The sequence below is a fragment of the Podarcis muralis genome, chromosome 4, assembly GCF_964188315.1.
Source record: "Podarcis muralis chromosome 4, rPodMur119.hap1.1, whole genome shotgun sequence".
Classification (NCBI taxonomy): domain Eukaryota; kingdom Metazoa; phylum Chordata; class Lepidosauria; order Squamata; family Lacertidae; genus Podarcis; species Podarcis muralis.
This window is the reverse complement of record NC_135658.1, coordinates 99,438,133-99,459,564: the sequence shown is the minus strand read 5'-3', so window position 1 is coordinate 99,459,564 and position 21,432 is coordinate 99,438,133.

Genomic DNA, 21,432 nt, shown 5'->3' with positions numbered 1-21,432 from the left:
ACGGAAAAAAATATCTGTCTTGCAAACAGCTTTGCAAAATTCATGAAGTACATTCAGATTTATGTATTTGTTTTGCAAAGAGGATGCTGATAATGAGTAATGGAAAGGAATGGACCAATTTAGTTAAAAGGGCAGATGAAATGTCAGTGTGGAGAGTCAGTGTGGTCTAGTGGTTATAGTGTTGGTCTAGAACTGGGGAGATCAGGAGTCAAATCCCTGCTCAACCACAAATCACTCTGTGTGACCTTAGACCGTGAGGATATAATGGAGAAGAAAGCCATGTATGCCACACTGAGTCCCTTGGAGGAAGGGTCGGATATAAATGGAATTTAGATCCATACCTCATAGTTCCGTGTAAAGACCAAGGTTGTCTTTTTAGAAAGTACATTTCTGTAAGCTGTCCTTTACTTAAGTGTTTTAAAACCCTCATCTTTATTGCACCCCAAATTCTTGAATTTATTTGTTACTCTTTGATATAACATAAGATATAAGACTGGAAATATTTTTGTAGGAAATATGTTTGGTTAATATTGGGGAAATGGTCCACCTGGGACTTAAATACAGATTTACAATGGTAGCTCTGGTTGTGAACGGGATCCATTCCGGAGCTCCATTCGCAACATGAGCAGAATGCAACCCGCGTCTGCGCATGCACAGGTCGCTATTCACCGCTTCTGCGCATGTGTGTGACATCATTTTGAGCATCTGCGTATGCGCGAGCGACGAAACCCAGAAGTAACCCTTTCCGGTACTTCTGGGTCGCCATGGGACGCAACCTGAAAACACTCAACCTGAAGCAAACACAACATGAGGTATGACTGTATTATATTTAAAATGCTATAGGTAAAGGTAAAGGTACCCCTGCCCGTACGGGCCAGTCTTGACAGACTCTAGGGTTGTGCGCCCATCTCACTTAAGAGGCCGGGGGCCAGCGCTGTCTGGAGACACTTCCAGGTCACGTGGCCAGCGTGACAAAGCTGCATCTGGCAAGCCAGCGCAGCACACGGAAACACCGTTTAACTTCCCGCCAGTAAGCGGTTCCTATTTATCTACTTGCACCCGGGGGTGCTTTCGAACTGCTAGGTTGGCAGGCGCTGGGACCGAGCAATGGGAGCACACCCCGCCGCGGGGATTTGAACCACCGACCTTTCGATCGGCAAGCCCTAGGCGCTGAGGCTTTTACCCACAGCGCCACCCGCGTCCCTTTAAAATGCTATAGCATATCATTAATCATAAGAGGCTGTCACTGCCACTTCCAGAGTGAAAATTTTAAGAATCAAGGAGCAAAGTGACATACTTATAGTGACAGCAAGGTTGAGCACCTTAGTGACAACCCTGACATACCACCATCGTGTGTATGAAACCCATTGGTGAGACATTGCAAGTATTAAATAAAATGGTCAACTGTAAGTGTTCTCTGTGCCATCTTGACAAGAGGTAAGGATTGTTTTAACACACAAAGAATGTAAGCATGTCAACTAGGTGGACTCAATCATTCTCCAGTACCTTCACATGGATACAAATTTTCCAGTGCATAAATCTACTGTAAAGTAAGGGGTAAGATATATTTTAAGTCTGGAAAGATATAAAATGAACATTGATCTTTCGTGGTCAAGGTTCAAAGGAGATCCTGGACTTGAGATCCATAAGGTGGCAGGAAACAAAGCAAAGAGAAATCTGCTGCATCAATTTGCATAAAAACTTGAGCAATTTTTGGAAGGGTTGGAGGAATGTACCAAAATACTGTCTTTCAAAGAACGAGAAGCAGTTTCTAACTCTTTGAAAATGCAAGAGATTTCCAAAGTGGGACAGAAAGAAAGCATCAAAGTAGTAGAGTTAAAAGCCCGTAAAATCCATTTTCTTCCACACAGAAGATCATTAAAAAGTTGCTGTGGATAATATTGCCTTTCGAAGCCGGGAAATTGGGCCACCACCCTATTATTGCCACCTGCAGAACTCACAGTGGCAAACACATTTCAGCCTATTATAACATTTCTGACTTCAGCAAGAGGGTGCCAGCTTCCTAATCCCTATAAATCTCAATGATCAGATTGAAGATCACCTTCTTTCTTGGGTTTCCAGCACTGAAATTACAAATATAAACGGTATTGATTTCAGAATGTGAGATGGGGTGAAAAGTACTGCAAATGATGTGTGCTTTTATATGGTAGCATGCCATGTATGTTATGACTAGGATACTTCTACCATAAAAAAAGTTTATGAGTACTACCCTGCTTTTCGAGATGAACACCACTGATGAGAGAAGCTTCAAATTAATGACACTGCAATTGTATGCATGTTTATTCGGCCATCAGTCCCTCTGTGTTCAATGTGGCTTATTCTCTTATTCAGTACGCTTAGGATTGCAACCTAAGAGGATCTTTCACAAAGATGTGGAAGTCTCCCAACCTGTTTCAATGGTCATATATGAAAAACATCTACAGTTTTAAATCGTCTTAAATGTAAATTGTCTTGCTCTTTAGATTGAGTTAGTTATAATTCATGTTTATCTCTTGGCTATTAAATATAATATTGATGAATAAAATAATGTGAATACACAGTTTCCTGATAAAACGAGTGTGGAAATTTCATATTGTATGTGGACCTTGAAATTCCATACCAAGATATCTCAAGTCCTCTTTAGGACTCAGCTGAAGTCTAGATCAAAAGAAGCTAAGCAACGGAAAGCAGAGGAACCATGAAAATTCTTCCAAAGCCAACTGTGACTTTCAGTCACTTGCTGCCAGATGATGCAGCCAATGGATGGTGAACATGCATGTAAATAAATAAGTTCAAGGGCCATTGACCAGTAGGAACTGCAGTACACGTGCAAAGTTCCACATTTGAAAGTGTTCGCCACTGTTTTTTATTAGCAGCGGAATGCTTTGAGTGCATGATGGGGAATTAAGATGCATGCATGATATGGCTTCACAACAGAGAAGTTGCTGTGATCTCAGCCTTCTGGACCACCTCTGAACAAATAGGACTCCATTGTTTTTCCATCAGAGATTTTTTTTTAGAAAACCTGTTCCAGACTTGGGATATCATGAAGGGGAAGCAAAATTACATGACTATGAAGAACAAATGTTTTTCAGCTGTTTACTTTGCAAATGGAACCCATTCCTCAGAAATACAGTACAGAATTAGCTCCCTCTGGGAGACAGTAGCCTCCATTTTTAGTCTAATACAGGTATGGGTGGTTGGGCTACCTTGAACTAATATATTTTACTTCTGTTGTTCTGATAGTGGTTATCTTGTCAATATTTAATGTGGATTAAAATTATTTTCAGTGTTGTAAGCCACCATGGGAAACTATTGTCTTTTGCATGTTGGTGAATAAATTTAATAAATAAACAAGCCAGTATTGAGGCTCATTGCAAATGTCAATAATTATTTGTTTTAATTTCCTATATGAAAATAGATTATGTCACATGATGAGCCATGCAAAAACATTGACATCCCATTTTTAATTTGCAAAGCATTATCAGGTAGCATGCTGATTGCTTGTGTATCAAATATATTTGAGGCAAAGGGAGAAAGCACAGTTGTCAACTTTCCCCCTTTTTAAGGCAAATTCCCTTATTCCAAATAGGATTCCTCGCAAGAAAAGGGAAAAGTTGACAGCTATGGGAGAAAGACTCTGTTGTTGCCATCGGGGGATGACTATTTCCACTTATCTTGCCCTACAGCCCAAAGGGCTTCATAAAGAAACTTTCCAGAAGAGGAAAGGGGGATAGACTCTGGTTGCTATCAGGGGATGGTAACTTTCATCTATGTTGCCTATTCTCCTGCCTTTGGAGCCCTTATAAGAGAGCTGAATAATGGATATTTTGACATGACCTATTAGCAAGCAGTATGCTTAGTTAAATGTGCATATATGCTAAATGAACTGTTAACAGCTGTTTTTATTTTTTTTAGTGTGTTGCAGTGATATTATATATCTTATATATTCTTATATTCTTATTGTTATATTACTGAATTTAGACTGGTTTTTTCTGACACCCCCCCCCCCGAGAACCCCTTTGAGCTCAGATTTACTTGTGGAGCATATGGTATATAAATAAATTGACAATGACAAAATATATTTTATTTAGAAAGATTCATAGACCGTGCAATCAAAGGTGTGTGTAATAAAATGGTCAGTAAAACACAGATGAAAACAGCAAAACTGTGGTTTTTTTTAAATATACCTACATTAATTATCAATAATAAACAGATAAAATGGATGAACCTTTTAATAACTGAATTATATGTGGTACAATGGAACAAATAGAGATGCTCACTTGGGAAGTAAATGGGATTAATCATCCTATTATGAGAAATTGCCAGGTTATCAAGACAGAAAGATATTATCTGCTTGTTTTAAGAAGAAACACAACTGAAGATGAAACTACAATATTGCACACAATCTCAACATTCCAATAGTCCTCTTGTTTGCTGAAAAGCAGTGTTGGGAATAGGTGCTTTTTCATGAAAAGGTGTTGGAGAAGGAAATGCTTAAGGCTTTCTCCACCTGTTGTCCCCCCCCCCTCCATTAGTTCCAGTTGCAGGAAGACATAAACATCTGGAATCCAACAAGGCGAAAGCAACATGGCAAGAGTTGAAGCAGGAAAGGGAGAGAGAGAAAGGGTTAAGGGTGCCAATTTGGAACTCCTTTCAGTGGGTTTGCCGCTTTGCTCCGCCACCTCTCTGTCCCAGTAAACAGATTTTGGGAGGTCAGGTGTGTGCAGCTTCCCTGCCACACAGTGCTCTATTGGCAACAAGGTATTCAGCTAGTGAATTGTTTGTTTGGATAGGGAGAACAATTTAGCCTGTGTGTGTTGGGATTCACAGGATGCTGTGTAAGTAAGTCTGCAGGCTTCAGTTTGCAACAGGCTGATGCAATGCTCTCTGTGGAATGACTCAGCAGTAATGTGATTGGCTGTCACCGGTTTAAAGGTAAAGCCTGTCCAATAGTAATTGTGGTGGTGGTGGAGTGGTGTAGATGAGTGTGGAGTCTTCTTTTGCCTCAAGGTGCAGGTACTCTGTCTGAACTGCTTCTGTAGATATTTGTATATATATTTAGCTCGCAATAATAAATACTGCACTAAAGAACCTGGGACTCTGAGCATTCTGCTAAAAGCGCTGCAAGGAATTCGCGACAGGGTTATGGGCCCAGCATGCTTCCGCTGCGCAAGAGTACAGGTGGCAGTTATCTAGCCGTGGGTGCTGGAGGTGAGCTGCAGGGATGGAGCAGTCCAGAGCTGGCGTGTTGCTGGAGAAGCTGACGGCCACGAACTACAGCACCTGGTCAATCCACACGCAACACTTCCTCAAGCGTGAGGGCCTGTGGAAGGTGGTGGAAGATCCACCGCAGTCCCCTGAGGAGGATGAGGACGATGTTGAAAAGCTGGCACTAGTAGAGGCCCCTCTCTAAAGCAGGGGTGGCAAATTCTTCAGATGGTGTTGGAGTCCAACTCCCCGAGAGCCCCAGATGGTTCATAGTCAAGGACAGTGGGATTGTAATCCAGAAACATCTGGAATGTCATGGGTCCCCCATCCCTGTTCTAAAGCTAAAGGAACCATTAGAAAGAAGATGTATTGTTTGAAAGTTTGGGTGAGAAAAATGTAGGTGATCAACAGACGTACTGCTGTGGCCAATGGCAGCTCTTTGAGGGGAAATGGTTGGAATTTTGATAACTTTATAGAAAGGGGTGCAATTACTGGGAAGGGGAGTGTAACGGGCTGATGAGCCCTTCCAAGGCTAAAAGAGGGGAAATGGAGGAGAGAGCTGTCAGAAAACAGGAAACAGAACTATTATAATAGGAAAAAGAAATGTTTATTTTATTAATCACATTAGGGGTCTTAACAAAAGTCTATAATTTTAAGCTTATGTAATTATTTTATTTTAACGGACTTTGTTGAAACAAGAGGAGCTGTCAGTTAGCAGCTAAACAAAACGAGTTAAGCTCTAATTCTTTGTTCATTTGTAAAGTACCAACAATTGTTTGAAAGTATGAAGGTCCGTGTGAGGAGCTTATCTTTATTCCCTGTTCCCATCATGCCTTTTTAAACTGCAAATAATTTGCCACCCTGTTTTGTGCAGATATGCATTGCATTCCGCATCCTGTGTGAACTACTGAAAATCGTTACATGCTTTTCTTTAGGCTGACTTTAGAGAGATATTTCCTATTTACAACTTTAATTACAAAAGATCAAATTTCCAGGTAGGAACAGATTGCCTAAGACTGCAGAGAAGTCTAAACGATGAGAAATTTGGGACAGGCTTATGCATAACAATAAGTGTTTCCTTAAAACTGTTTGCCATCTTTTTAAAAGAGCATTGAGGCAGAGGATTAAAAATCTAAACAGAATTTCACTTTCAATATCACCAACACTTTCCTGTTAAACAAAAGTTATAAAATATAGCTATCTGTAATGCACAATATTTTTGGTGGCTATTGTACAAAAAGTAAAAGGAAGGATGCCTTCTCTTTTTACTACTTCGTCAGTAAGAGATAAGTTTTGCTCTTATTTACAGCCAGGTATCTTTAATAGGAGGACTGCAAAACACTGTGACCCAAAGAACCACACAGAACCTACCAGCCATGTATCCTGGTCTTCCAAGTACAGTAGTACCTCGGGTTAAGAACTTGATTTGTTCTGCAGGTCCATTCTTATCTTGAAACTGTTCTTAACCTGAGGTACCACTTTAGCTAATGGGGCCTCCTGCTGCCACTGCGCCACCACCGCGCGATTTCTGTTCTCATCCTGAAGCAAAGTTCTTAACCCGAGGTACTATTTCTGGGTTAGCAGAGTCTGTAACCTGAAGCGTCTGTAACCTGAAGCATCTGTAACCCCAGGTACCACTGTATTTCATATTCTCCTGTCTCTCCAGGAGGCATTTCAAGTCCATGGCACACACTGAGAAAGCGCTAATGGACCAGGTTGGGCTTGATATGTCACAGCAGATCTTCTGTAGCATTTGGATTCCCAGGATTTTAGACAGGCCATGCTGCGCTACTATGGCCAACTGACAGCCAAGGGAAAGCATAGCCAAGTAGGCCTTGTTTGGCCTGGATTGAAAGTGTCCAAAATAGAGCGATAGAATGAATGGTGGTTAAAAGGCCTTCAAAATAGCCTTGAACGTGTCTTTGTCCATTCAAAATGGTCTTATTCCTACATCACACCCCAGTTGCTTTCCATTTCTGCTTATTTTATGCAACACACATCTGGCAATAGCAATGCAAGGACATTTATCTTTACCAACGGCTTTCTTGAGACAGTTGATAGTTGTGCCAATAGCAGCACAGAATGGAGATGTTATGGTGGCCATTACCTTCCACCCTGTCCATTTATTGTCGAAAGCTATAAACATATTAGTCAAAAGAACTTAACAGGAGACCTAGACTTAATCATAACACCCTGTTTTTGATGGTTGGAGAAGTATGACTTGCATGGTGCATACTTGCTTCTCTGCTGGCCTCTATTGGTGGGCAAGAGTGTTCTGAGGAGACTCTTCCATGGCAGAAGGCCCACAGCCCTGGTGGGCAGATGCCAATGGAAAACCCCATAATGGGACAGGGCATGGGAACCTTGGGACATTCCAGGTGTAAAGTCCTGCAAATATCCCAAGGGTTCGGTTCCTGCTCAGCTGCACCAGCCTGGAGCTGGCAGAGTATAAATAGAAAAGTAAAAGGAGCAGAGAGGTTCCTTGTCTCACACACACACACACACACACACACACACACACACAAACATATTCCACTGAGCTCCAAAGATAATATTCTAAAGTAAACCAGATGAAGACCACAATTAAGATTCAAATAGCCAAACTAATTATTTTGCAGCACAGTCAATAACTTCAATAGGAAATTTGAGGAAATTTCTTGATTATCACAAATAACATTCATGTGGCTATGAAACTATTTTGTTAACTTGGAGCCCTTTAAAGGATATGTTTAAAGAGAGTTTAATATATTCATGGCTTTAAGTGTGATTAAGAGGCTCAGTGAGATTCTGGGTATCACTGAACTAGATATTTTGGAACAAGGACAGATTGAAGGGCAAAATAGGTTCATCGCTAAAGAAAATGCTTGTAAGATTGCTAAATCTATATTCTCAAAAGGGAAGAACATCTAGCAATTTTGACTGCAGTTGGTAATGGATAATATTGACAACCGTTTCTGTCTCTGTAATGGGCACACATGTAATCATCTGTGTTTTGTGAAGATCTTCTTCCTAATCTCAAGTAGTTTGTAGATGATGATGGCCTGCTCCATGTATGTCTATTATCACATTTATCTTATAGCAAAGGCTCTCAGTATCAATTGCAGTTCAACTAAAATGGCTCCCATGAGTGGAAGCCACTTCAACGACTAGACTGATAATTGGCACAATCCCTTAAGACACATTGGCTTCCTTACTCGTGTTTTAAAAATGCATCAAGGGTGATGGTCAGAACAGGGTCACATAGCTATACCTTTGCAATTAAGGAAAGGTCAGACAGTGGTTCATGAAGTTTAGAGAATGTCCTAAGAATTCTGTGGGACGTGGAGCTTTTATTCAAGCTTGACCTTCTGGCATTACTGAGATGTGAAACTAACCATTTTCTGGCCAGAGGCCATTGTGTGTTTACAAACTGTGAGTAGGAAAAGGTAAAGTCAGAAGCAGCTGCTACTTCACCCATCCCTGTTCCTGCTCCTAAACAAGAAGCATTTACACCACTGATAACACTAGGGGTGACTGTGTTGGATTCTGGGGAAACCTCATGGCACCTAGCCTAGTGAGCCTAGTCAACACTCAGAATTCAGATCTGTCTTCATGCATAGAAAGGAAAAAGGATATGTATCAATAGCCTATACTTTACTGTTGGCAGACATAAATAGTCCCTAGACTGGGTTGTCTTGAAATACAGGTCTCATCTTTCTGATCTTGCTTGAAGTACCTTCTGTTGCACTCCAAGCTCTAATATCCACCTTTATTACTAACTTAAGAACCCTGAATTGAATAGCATCTCCAATAAACGTCTGCACGGGTCTCTTCTTAAGTTTCTTCTTAAGTGTGGCTGCTTTTCCTATTGTTGGGATCCATGCTGCACCAATTATTATCCATATGGACTACCCGTAGGGAGGGGGGAATCAGTTCCTTATGCTTTCCTCTCAGGTTCCGATTTTTTAAATCTCCAAGTCTCCACATTTCTTCATCAGTTTGGGATCCCCCTCCCCCTTCTTCTTCAAAGTCCATATGAAAATTCACCAGCATTTTTGTGAAATATGCATTTCTGTTTGTTATTTTCACTTATATATAGCACCAGGATGGCTTGTGTGGGGAGAAAAGATCAAGTCTCTTCCAGTATATGAAAGAATCATTGACCGGTTGCCTGGAGGTGATTCTCACTGCAGCTCAGCAGGCAAATGGCTGGTTAGAAGCTTGAATTGTGGTCATGTTTTTTTGGACTGTATTTTTATATATAATTCAAGAGCTGATGGAATATGTTTACCTTTCAGCCTCTCCTCATAAATAAGTCATGTGATATGGTATTATGTTTCTGGCACATGCTGAAAACCTACTTGTTTGCCCAGATGTTTCCTGGCTCTCAATATTGGCTTGTGCAAATGGTGGAAAGCTACTGTGGTATTATTATGAATTTTGTCTTCTCGTGGATATGTGTTATGGTTAATACTACTTTCATTGATGGTTTTATTATTTCTCTACACTTCTTTGAAATGTTTAAATATCCATCCATCCATTATTTTATTACGGTCATAGACCATCAGTTTACTTAAATATAAAAGGGTATGTGAATATTTTAAATAAAATTAAAATAAATAATTACTGGGGGGAACTTTTTAAATATGTATTTTTTATTATTGAGTTTAGCACAGGGGAACTATTTTAAAACTTGTATATACTATGGGGGTACAGGAGGTACCCCAACACCTTTCCAAAATCCTTTGTTGGTACAGCATGATTCATGACAGGAGTGAGAAAAAGACAGAAGGCTGAATGGAGAGTGGAGTATCAGATTATCGCTTCTTTTCCATGGAGGTGGTAGCCAGCTCTTCCCATAGGACAGTTCCCTTGAACTTGAGAGAGATTTTGTAATGAAAAATAAACCGCCTGTGAGTATGTTAAGTGTAATTGTTTAATTGTACATTGAAATGGAAAATGATACTGGTAAAAGCATAACGTGGAAAGTTCCATTGCACTAATAAATAAAAGCTCTCAGAGAGTCTAACAATGATTTAGTAGGGCTGTATATCTGCTGATTGTGTCATGAGATATTTAACTTAGCTCACATGAGAAAGTATTGTATTATGAGTATCCCTTTTGAGTGTGTTAGTAGTTTTTTGTTCTGAAGTAATTGAAGAGAAGGATGTGCTAATAATTCTCTCTAGGAAAGGAATGGAGGCTGAAATAGAGGAGAGGCAGAACTTTGTCTTTAGCTCTGGACAGAATAAATTCATATTTCTAAGATATTTTTACTGTGCTGGGATCAGCACATGATATTATGCAACTATCTGGATGTAACATTATTTGTTTTGTGTTTGTTTTGACGCAAGTTCTGTTAGAATAGCTTTTGAACTATCTTTTTGGACTGGACAATTTTTATTTCCAGAAGAGTCCATTTTTACTCATCCATATTGCTTCCAAATGCATATGATTAACAACCTCAATAGAGAAAAGGCCTATTCACGAGGAAGGAAAGTTTGAATAGAAAGAAAGATGTTGTTGGGAAATCACATATAAAAGAAAGCTGCAGGAGGTTGAGGAGCGAAGCCCTGGGTGGCTTTCTCTTGTCACAGGCCCATCTGGCTTTTGTGGAGAAGGAACCGAATGAAAATAATAGTCTCTTTTCCACCAGCTGAGGTTCCATCCCTTTTCTGATGGAAAGGGATTCAGACAGCCTCCTCTCTACATTCAACAAACTCATGAAAGGGGTCATAGGGCCATATTGACTTGCCCTGCTGCCATGTGCCACACTGCGCTCCTGAAAAGGGGCTGCATATTGACTGGCATGTGTTTTGGGATCCTCTATGGAAGAGGAATAGCCAGCTCAAGCCAGAGAAGTGGGTGCCATAGCTGCCAAACACATTGCTAGCAGGACTACCTTCAGGGTCTGCGACCTCCCTCGGGCTTTTCTTAAGCACCTGACAGTGGTTCGGTGCTTGTCTGCTGAGGCTCTCTTTGTATCTCCAGCTTCCATGTTAGAAAACAAAGAACGGTTTTCAGTCACTGGTAAACAAATCAAAATGCTAGAAATGCTTGTTTACAGGGTCCGCGAACTACTGCATGCAGCAAACGACCTTGGAATCTGAAAACATAATCCAGCCTTGCAAGCAATATTGGATTTGTGTCAGGCGCGTAAAATATTTAAAGAAAAATAATAGGAGATCACGGGCAATTCCAGCATACTGTGTGCGATCATTGTCAGCTCTTAGATTTACAGCACTGCCGTGCTATCTGTGTGGGCATAAAGCAGCCAAGAGTACTCTCCAGCAGGTACCATAATCATTTTACAGGGCATTTAAAAAAGGAATATGCAACAAGGACACATTTTCCTCCAGGAAAGACATAAATAACAACTAAGGAGAATTTTGGATGGGAGGGAGTAAAGGCCATTTAGCCTGTCAAAATGAATCTTATCTTCCGTATTTCTTTTCTTTCTTTATTTTAAGAATAACAGATGATGGTTTGTGCATGTTTTTATTTTTTAGAACAATCTTTCCTAACAAGCCTCTAGGCATATTTATTGTTTTTCCCAAAACTCAAAAGCTTTTTAATGCCCAGAATGACAGAATTTCCTCTGTCAGTTGGTGTGTGTGGAGTTATGAGGCTCCCCCCTCCCCGCTATTACTATCTCATCTTTTCATCAACGAGACAAATCTAAAACTCTAACCATTTCTAATGATGTAATTACAGGACGGTTTTCATTGTCTTTTTCTGGTGATGATAAAGCACATACACAATTTAGATTCTGGGATTCATCTTTCTTCTGTTTGGGGGGATGACCCCAGACAGAGCTGACCTCTGAAAGAATTTGATTCTGTACCCCCAGAAACATGAGGAGATAAAAGGTTTGCCTCTTGAGGGGCTCTCAGGAACAAAATAGGCACAACACTTGTCACATTATATGCTTCAGTGCGCATGAATCTGAAGAAACAAAAAAGAGGTTCCCGTTACAAATAGCAGGTGTTGGGGGGTGTACTGCCAAGGCCAGATGTTTTTGCCTAAGGTAGTGGCTCCTTTTGCATTTGAAGGCCAGATGATCCTGCCTGTGACTGAGAATTGCAACCTGACGTGGGTGGCACTGTGGGTTAAACCACAGAGCCTAGGACTTGCCGATCAGAAGGTCAGTGGTTCGAATCCCTGCGACCGGGTGAGCTCCCATTGCTCGGTCCCTGCTCCTGCCAACCTAGCAGTTCGAAAGCACGTCAAAGTGCAAGTAGATAAATAGGTACTGCTCCGGCAGGAAGGTAAATGGCATTTCCGTGCGCTGCTCTGGTTCACCAGAAGCGGCTTAGTCATGCTGGCCACATGACCCGGAAGCTGTACGCCAGCTCCCTCGGCCAATAAAGCGAGATGAGCGCTGCAACCCCAGAGTCGTCCGTGACTGGACCGAATGGTCAGTGGTCCCTTTACCTTTAACCTCCAACATTTCTCCACTGGAAATAGGGACATACTACTCATTCAACTCATTCAATAATAATAAAATAACCTTTCCTAAAAAAACCTGAAGCTTTCCTTTTAGGGAAACAGAAAAGACTTTATTTCTGCAACCACAGGTGCACGGATGTTATTGGCCCAGAGATGGAAAGAAAATAAAGTCCCTACCAGAGAAGAATGGCAGATCAAGTTGATAGATTCTGCCGAAATGGCAAAAATGACGGAAGAATCAGAAATCAGGAAGACTAAAATTTTAGTAAGAAACGAGGAAAATTTATAACTTATCTTAAAGACCACTGTAAACAGTTGAAATCGTTAGTAGGATTGGAATATCACTTGTACTTTAATGGTGAATTTTGGATACACTGGAGAGATAAAAGATTTGGATTATTATAAAAGAGCAGGAGGAAATGATTAAGAATAGGACCCACAAAGGGGAGGAGGGAGATTCATTGGAGTCTTGTTTTTATGTTGTATTTTGGATATGTGACTTTAAAATTTTAATCTGAAAAACCAAATGTTTTTTTTAAAGGAAATAGGGATGTTCTATTCTACATCAGGAAGCTTCTCCTGCATTTGATCTCCTGCACGCATAGAGTCTTATGACATTGGTCACCTTGAGACAATTACAACCTCTCTGCCTCACCTACCTCACAGGATTGTTGTGCGAGGGAAGGGATTGTGTACAACACCTTCAACAGATAAATGAAGTGAATTTTCACTGTAAGCTGCCTTGAGTCCCTGTCAGGGAAAAAGGCAAAATAATAATAATTAATAAATGAAACTGTGAGAATGATCGGGAACATACCAGAGAGTAAATCCTATTGAACTCAGTGGGACTTAGTTCTGAGAAAAATTGCTTAGGATTAGTGAAAAGCTGCACAGAATTTACTCAGTTACCTGGAAGTAAGCTCCATTGAATACAGTGGACTTACTTCAGAGTAGACAGTGTAAGGCTCCATTTAAAATAAAGGAATCAAAACTCCTGATATTTCCTTTAAAAATTGCTGGCTACCAAAGTATTGCAATTTAAAAAATCCAAGTGGATTGGTGACCTTTTCTTTCCAATCATAGAATGGGCATTGTATGCCAGCTTCACCATTTCCTTCTTTTGGTGCAGCTATTTTATTTTTAGTATAATCAGGACTCCATTCTTGCAGCTACACACACTCACACACCACTTTTATTTGTTCTCTGAGATGTGAAGGGGAGAAAAAAAGGAAAGCCGGGACATTCTGGGATCAAATCAGAAACTGGGAGGGCTTCTGTAATTCCGGGACTGTCCCTGGAAAATTGGGACACTTGTAGGGTATGCAACCTTTAGTGATGTGCAGCACATGCAACCCTAACGAGGCACATATATGTCTAATCAAAGCTTAAATAGACACAAGGTACTGCATTCTTACACATATAGGGTGCCCTGAGCATGTTAATTCCCCGCCAGAATCCGTGGTTTTGCCCTAGATTCCAGTGTGCTCAGAATTTTGTCCCATCTCTAGCCAGCCTAAGCTACTAGTGAACACCTGATTACATTCATAAATCATGCGGTGATAAGTTTGCAACAAAGACTTGTAGATTCCAAAAGAAATCTTCTCTGTGTCAGTGAAATAGTTAGTAAATCTTGTGTTCTTTCGTCCTGTGACTATAAAATAATAATAATAAAGAGAATTTCTATTTCAGGTAGAATTGCCAATAATCAGAGTAAGATAAAATTATATCTGGAAATGAAATCTATATTGATTTCCCATCAGGACACACTATATGATTATTTTTTTAATGGAAAGGGGGACAGCATATAATTCTAGAGAAGCTTTTTTTTAAAAAAATGAAACAGGGCAGTTTAATATTGGATCAATACCTTGGAATAAACGTTGTAAAACATTTGAACGTTGGAATTACTCCACTACAAAATTAGATAAAAAGGCTATAATCTGTAAATAAAATGAGATTTTGCTTGAAGAAAGTGTAAAGTTATCACTGGAGGTACAGCATGCACTAGCCTAGTCAACGAATAGCCTAGTCTGGGGAGGCCAAGCCAGGACAGAGCTGGAGATTTTCAGTTCCAGGTAGAAACCCATTGGCTCTTTGCATCACCTGACCTTTGCATTGTGCTCTGGGCATCTGCACTGGTGCTGAAGTTCAGCAGAGGAGAGGTCACAGTTGTCCTTAAGACTTTAAATGGGGTTTCATTTCAACTCTTCATGTGACAAAAGACTGTGGCCATCTTGCACAACACTACTGTTCCATGCTGTTGACAGATATGCATGCCATATCTCCTACTGGACACATGTTTCCCATCTTAGTTCAGGAAACAGGAAGTATGTGTGAAAATGCCACTCGTTGGCCACTAAACTTGACCTGTAATGATATTCATAATGAATGCATATGGCTATACTCAACTGAAAGATCTGTATGAAATTTTCAGTGAAATTAATTTCAAGAAGATTAGTATATTTTCTCAAGAGGGTTTTGCACATCTCTCTTATCCAGCAAACTGGCAGAGCTGCATCTGGTTCACAACCCTATTGAAAGTTGTTTGGTTTATTGTTTTATGTGCTTCATGAAAAACCGTAGCAGGAATTTAATGCTTCCTGATCTTAATTAAAATTAAAAATATTGGAAGGAAGACTGTGTGCAAGTGAATAAATGTCAGTGACAAAAATGATGAAAAGGATGGAAAGAAAGCAAAAAATAAAATAAAATTGAATTCTTTGATTAGAGAAATAAATGTGCATGGGGGATGGAAGATGAATAAAGATTCAGAAAAATATAGGAAGAATGCATATAGAATAGAAATAGAATAGAAATACTTTATTGTCACTGTACCACTTGTTTACAGTGAGATTAAACAAGCCCCCCTCCTCCCACCACAATCTCTAAGTCCTTGTTACACTCTGTGTGCTGTCGTACGACCACCAACCCCAGACGTCAGCTGCAATGTTGCTGTCTTCCATTCATCAGCCTCACGGCCCACCGGTATAAACTGTTATTTAACCTGTTGGTGTGGCTTATCATGCTTCTATATCTCCTGCCCGGCTTAAATCCTGCAGCGGCTTAAATAGCCCCTCGGTTGCCAATCAGTGTCCCAGCAAGCCAAATTCTACCCCAGCAACTGAGGGGCATCCAATGGGGGGTTGTGGCTATCTAAATGGTCCCGCCCCAGCAACAAGGAGGCAGTTTAGGAGCTCTCCCCACAATATGTGCTCTCCATGATGGAGGACACGATTTCAGAGAGCCATGGCTGATTGCTTCTGGAATCTAAGGCTGCTGCGGCTATGGGAGAAACAAGAACCTCTTGAGGTATCAATGCCGTAAGCCCCTCCAGTTGTATATATGTGTAAATAAATCATATATCCTAAAGACACCAGATTTTCTGCTGTGCCTCATTTCCAAAGGAAACACGAACCCTGGATAAATGCCTCAACCCCTGGAATCTCACACTGCTCTGTGACTGGGCTGCTGTTCAACACGATTGTTCAATTGCTGCAGAACAATCCTGTGAGACATCGCTATCCCCAAATTGCTATGCGAGGAACTGAAGAAAGCACTAAATTTATGGCAAGGAGGCGGGCAGTATCTGCTGTATCCAGACCGTCTGGCCTAGAGAATGTCCCTTGCTTTTAAGTCTCCGCAAATCAGGTGACAGTGAAGACAGACCAACATTTTACGTGTGGCGGGAACAGCTTTTGGCTCGCTGGAGGCTTTATTTAGCTTTCACAGTGCTTTTCCAGCACTGCACATCAAAATAATAAAATAGTAATGTAATAAAATTCTAAAGACAACTACGCAACCAGGGTATCAGTACAAGTTTGACTCACTGGAGCTTTTACTCCCAGAGATGGAGAGAACAGATATCTCCTTAGCTGCAACACAGATGGAGGGTAGGGAGTGGTAGAGACTGGGGGAGATACATGACTGCACAGTAACAAATTTGTTCCTGCCATAGCAACTAATTAAAAGGGATCACTGCAACCACTGAAACATTAACTTCTTAGCTCTCAAGGTTCCGGTACTTTTCAGTGCCTCGCTGGCCAAAATTAACAAATTATTCTCTGACTTTTGTAAATGATTGTGCCAATTGTGCTTCTTGCGTTCCAGAAATAAATAAATGACATGCTAGAGAAAAATCAACTTCCACACCCGCAAACCTAATGATCCTGCAATTTTATATGCCTCTGTCGTCTAGTGAAACAAATGGTTCAAATAAATTCAAGGAAGACTCTAGGGGAAGATAGGTACCCAGTGGATTTCTCTGAGCGCATTCCGGATAACTGCTTCCCCTTTTCCTATTATTAACATTTCATAAAAATATATGAAGGTGCAGTGTCCTTTTATGGAAACAATAATGGTGTTATGTATCAAATATAGCTTTGCTTCATTAGTACCACTCTTTTTCATTGCCCTCCTAACGAATCCTCTAAAGTAATTAATATCACCAAGAGATGCCCATTAGGAATATTAGCTTCATTAAGTATCTTGTGCGCTTATTTACTTGGAAGCAAGTCCCATTGCTTTCCATAAGCTCTTACTTTTCAGTAAATGCCCCTTTGGACTACTGCCTAAAAAATGATGAATACCTAAGCAATTTACTTCAGTATAAAGTCTCCTTCCTATGTCACAAACATCTGGTTGGCTAATTTTGGCTAATTTCCTTGGCATCCTTAATGGCAAGACACAATCCACACCTCCTAATGTGCACAAACCACAACATTTTAAAACATGCTTGAATTGTACCTTTTTAACCGCATAACTGTATTTTTTGTAACATTTGCTGGTGAAGAAAAGGGGTGGGGGGAGTTGCTGAACTTAAGCAAACCATGTAAGGCTGGAATAATCTGTCAGTTCCTTTTGGTTTCTTGATTTTCCAATTTTAAATTCCATTTGCTGCATTTCCACATCAGTTTGTGATTTTTGTGTGTCCCCTGCTGTGGTTCGGTGGTACCAAAAGGGGTTTTTGTGATCCCCTATACCCCCAAAATGGGACGTGGGTGGCGCTGTGGGTTAAACCACAGAGCCTAGGACTTGCCGATCAGAAGGTCAGCGGTTCGAATCCCCGCGACGGGGTGAGCTCCCGTTGCTCAATCCCTGCTCCTGCCAACCTAGCAGTTCAAAAGCATGAAGTGCAAGTAGCTAAATAGGTACCGCTGCAGTGGGAAGGTAAACGGCATTTCTGTGCGCTGCTCTGGTTCGCCAGGAGCGGCTTAGTCATGCTGGTCACATGACCCGGAAGCTGTACACCGGCTCCCTTGGCCAATAAAGCGAGATGAGCGCTGCAACACCAGAGTCGGTCACGACTGGACCTAATGGTCAGCGGTCCCTTTACCTTATACACCCAAAACTGTCCTAAAGAAAAAGATGACACTTGAACATAGCCACATTAACGTGTCAGGCCCTGGAGGACTGAGTCAAAGTGGCTCTCAGTGCAAGAAAAGACTAACTACACTACGCATTTACCTGAGAAGACAGTTGCATGTGAAGACCCCAAGACCTCCGAAAGAAAGACACAGTTGACACCAATATTAGTTGAAGGTTATTGGCATAATTTTGGCCACAACTTTATTGATTACAGAATGTGAGTGGTTTGCTTAGGCAATGGTTCGACTGGCTGTACCTGCACCTCTGGCAGGGCAGCACTGACAACTGGACACTGGCAAAAGTCAGTAAGAGTAAACATAAGGGGGGACATTGGTCCTGCCATGGACGCAATCTCACCCCAAAATGCTCCCAGGTGCTCTGGCGTGGCCCTAACCCCTGGAAGGGGACTGGCCAAAAGCATGGCGAGCACCTGGTTTCTTTTAACGGAAAACCCAGCACACATTGGGAGGGGCAGGTGTGACAACCTCCCCTCCACCACACCTTGAACCAATGCCTAACCGCCAAACCTTACAGAGTTGTGACGATTTGCTGTGCGGCAGGCGAAACCCAAGTGGCACCAGCCAATCAGCCAAATGGGAAAATTCCTACCGGGCCCCCAACAGCAGACGACCCACAACGGCTTACCAAGGTCATAGCAAGACCCTAAATATAAGGGAGGGTGGGTGTTTGATCCAATGCACGAGGCGCTAAGAGGAAGCTCAACACATGCAGCGGTATAAATAGGTCCCCCGACTGCAAATTCTCTCAACCCCATTGGCCAGAATTACCCCAGCAACCAAGGGACCCAATCGGGTTGTGGCTATCCAAATGATCCCACCCACACAAACGGTGAGGTTAGTATTGGTGATTTCACCACAACACGTGCCCTCCGTGATGAGGACACTTAGTTAGATGCATGTGCATGTGCCATTCTTTGAAAAGCAGTCGTTACATTGTTTGATAAATCGGTATGGCTGAAAAGCAAATTGTGATATGGCTTGAAGGTAATCTCTTCAAAGAACAAAAATTCCACTAGGCGTCCTCAGGGATTTGGGTCTTCTCAGAATATTCTTTTCGATCTCATCCCATATATTAAATGTTCACCTTTATAAAGAAGCAAGTAAAATAAATTATCTTTCATCAACAGAGCGGTGGAACTTAGGTCTCACTGCCCGAAATCCACCTCTGATCTGGTACACATAGTGTTTCATTTTTGCCCATTCATTTTAATTGTGGCCTATCTGCCATGTTGATGAAACAACAGGACCAACAATAGGAATAATGAAAGAGAAACTAAAATACCACAGAACAACTAGCCAATTTATTATACAGTGGTACCTCTGGTTACAAACGCTTCTGGTTACGAGCTCCACTAACCCGGAAGTAGCTGTTCCTGGTTGCGAACTTTGCCCCAGGATGCGAATGGAAATTGCGCACCAGAGGCATGTGTGCAACAGGAGGCCCCATTAGCGAAAGCACACCTCGGGATAAGAACGGTTTCAGCTTGAGATGGCGAGATTAACTGGGAAAATTCGGAATCAGCAGGACCAGACTTAATTAGAAAAGATTTTAGAAAACCATCAGTTGAGGTTGAAGGAAGTCTTAGGCTGTGATAGCCAAAGATTTGGAAATGATGTTTAAAAGAATGATGTGCTGGAAAATACATGTAAAAACCAATAAAAAAATATTATTATTATTATTTTTAAAAAGGTTTCAGCTTAAGAACAGACCTCCGGAATGAATTAAATTCGTAACCAAAGGTACCACTGTAGACAAATACATGGGAGTATGTAGTGTCTCACAATAGGGGAAAATATTTTAAACATTTTAATATGCTCTTGAGATCACTTATGTCCTGCAAAGCATTGGAGGATGACACTATGAGTAATTTAAAATAAGTGAATTACAGGTGCTATTTGACTTCAGATGTCTTTTGTTTAACCATGTAATAAAAAAGGATAAATATTGATTTCTGTGAAGTTCCTTTTATTTTTCTTATTTTGTAATCACATCAAATGATAACATTACTTTTTTATGTAGCAATTTGAAAGCTTGTTAATGCCTCACTGAATTTGGGAGCCATGGTCGAAGAGGGTGGAAGTGCTTGTTTAGCTGATGTAAGGCTGTTGCGTGATTTGGCTTGGCAAACCAGTTTATGGGGCGAAACACATCCAGTTAAATATAGAGGAGCTATGCCACAGGCTTTGACGCAGCCAAAAGCTGTGCCCACCTATGCAAGGCTTCCACACATGGCAGCAACTACTGTGGAATCGCAAGGCTTAATGGCAAGTGAAAAATAGCACTGCCTATAATTAAGTGCTGCCGGAAGCTTACATTTTATTTATTTAAATATCAATATGAATGAAATTATCAAAATGAACCAAGGAAGCTTTCCTTGGTTAAATGCACCAGGTTGCAGAGCAACTAAGGTAGAAATCCTATGTCAAGATCTCTGGCTCAGCCCAGCTGGTTCCCAGCTCATCTGGACTCAGCTGTCTCCAAACCCAGCTCAGCCACAGATATGTCAGCATAACTTGTTCATCTTGGCTCCACTGAATCCCCCAAAAGGGGTGTTCCTGGGGTGCAATGAGGCAGGCACTTAGACTGGACCCTAAGCCCATTCAGCTCAGTCACCTGATCTGGCAACCCAGCATAGAATACTATTTTAAAGGTTTGTTTTCCCTCTGCAGAACAGCAGCAGCAGCAGCCTCACTGCTGCTGCTGGGGTTTGGATCTGGTGGTTTGATTTGATTTTGAGTTATTATATTTCTATACTGCTTTTCTTTCCCATGAATTGCAAAGCGGCTTACAAACAACAAGTAACAGAACAGACAATCACAAGTACAGCATAGATCATACAGAATAATCAACAAAGCGTCAGTTTAAAGGATTTATCTTTGCAAGGCATGTGGTGGTCCAATGCCACCGAAAGGTAGTTTTAAGGGAAATTTCCATTATGTTGGAAAGGCTGTGGAGAACGAGGTTCCTATTTTCATGTTTGGTGGGAGTGTACCGTGGTCCACAACTTTTGGGGGAAAGTTTTTAATCTGACCTCCAAAATCACCAAACAATCTATCCCTCCTAATTCATCACTTTCCCTATTATCCTTAGATTTGACCCTTAACTCAAAAGAATTAATTTCCTTCCTGTTCATAGCAGCTAGACTAGTTATTGTCCAGCGATGGAAGGAAACTTTTAAAATACCAATAGAAGCTTGGGTGAATAATATCTGGAGCATTGCTCTATATTAGAACGCCTCACATCCCATCAGCAAGATACCTTTGACGCGATCTGGTCTACCTTTTTCTCTTTTATTGAAGAAGAGCAGGATATTTTAATGCCACCATCATCACAGAGGTGTCTGTGGAGGGGATGTATTGATTGAAAATGTATTGTATTGTAACTGTATTGTAACTTTTGAATAAATGT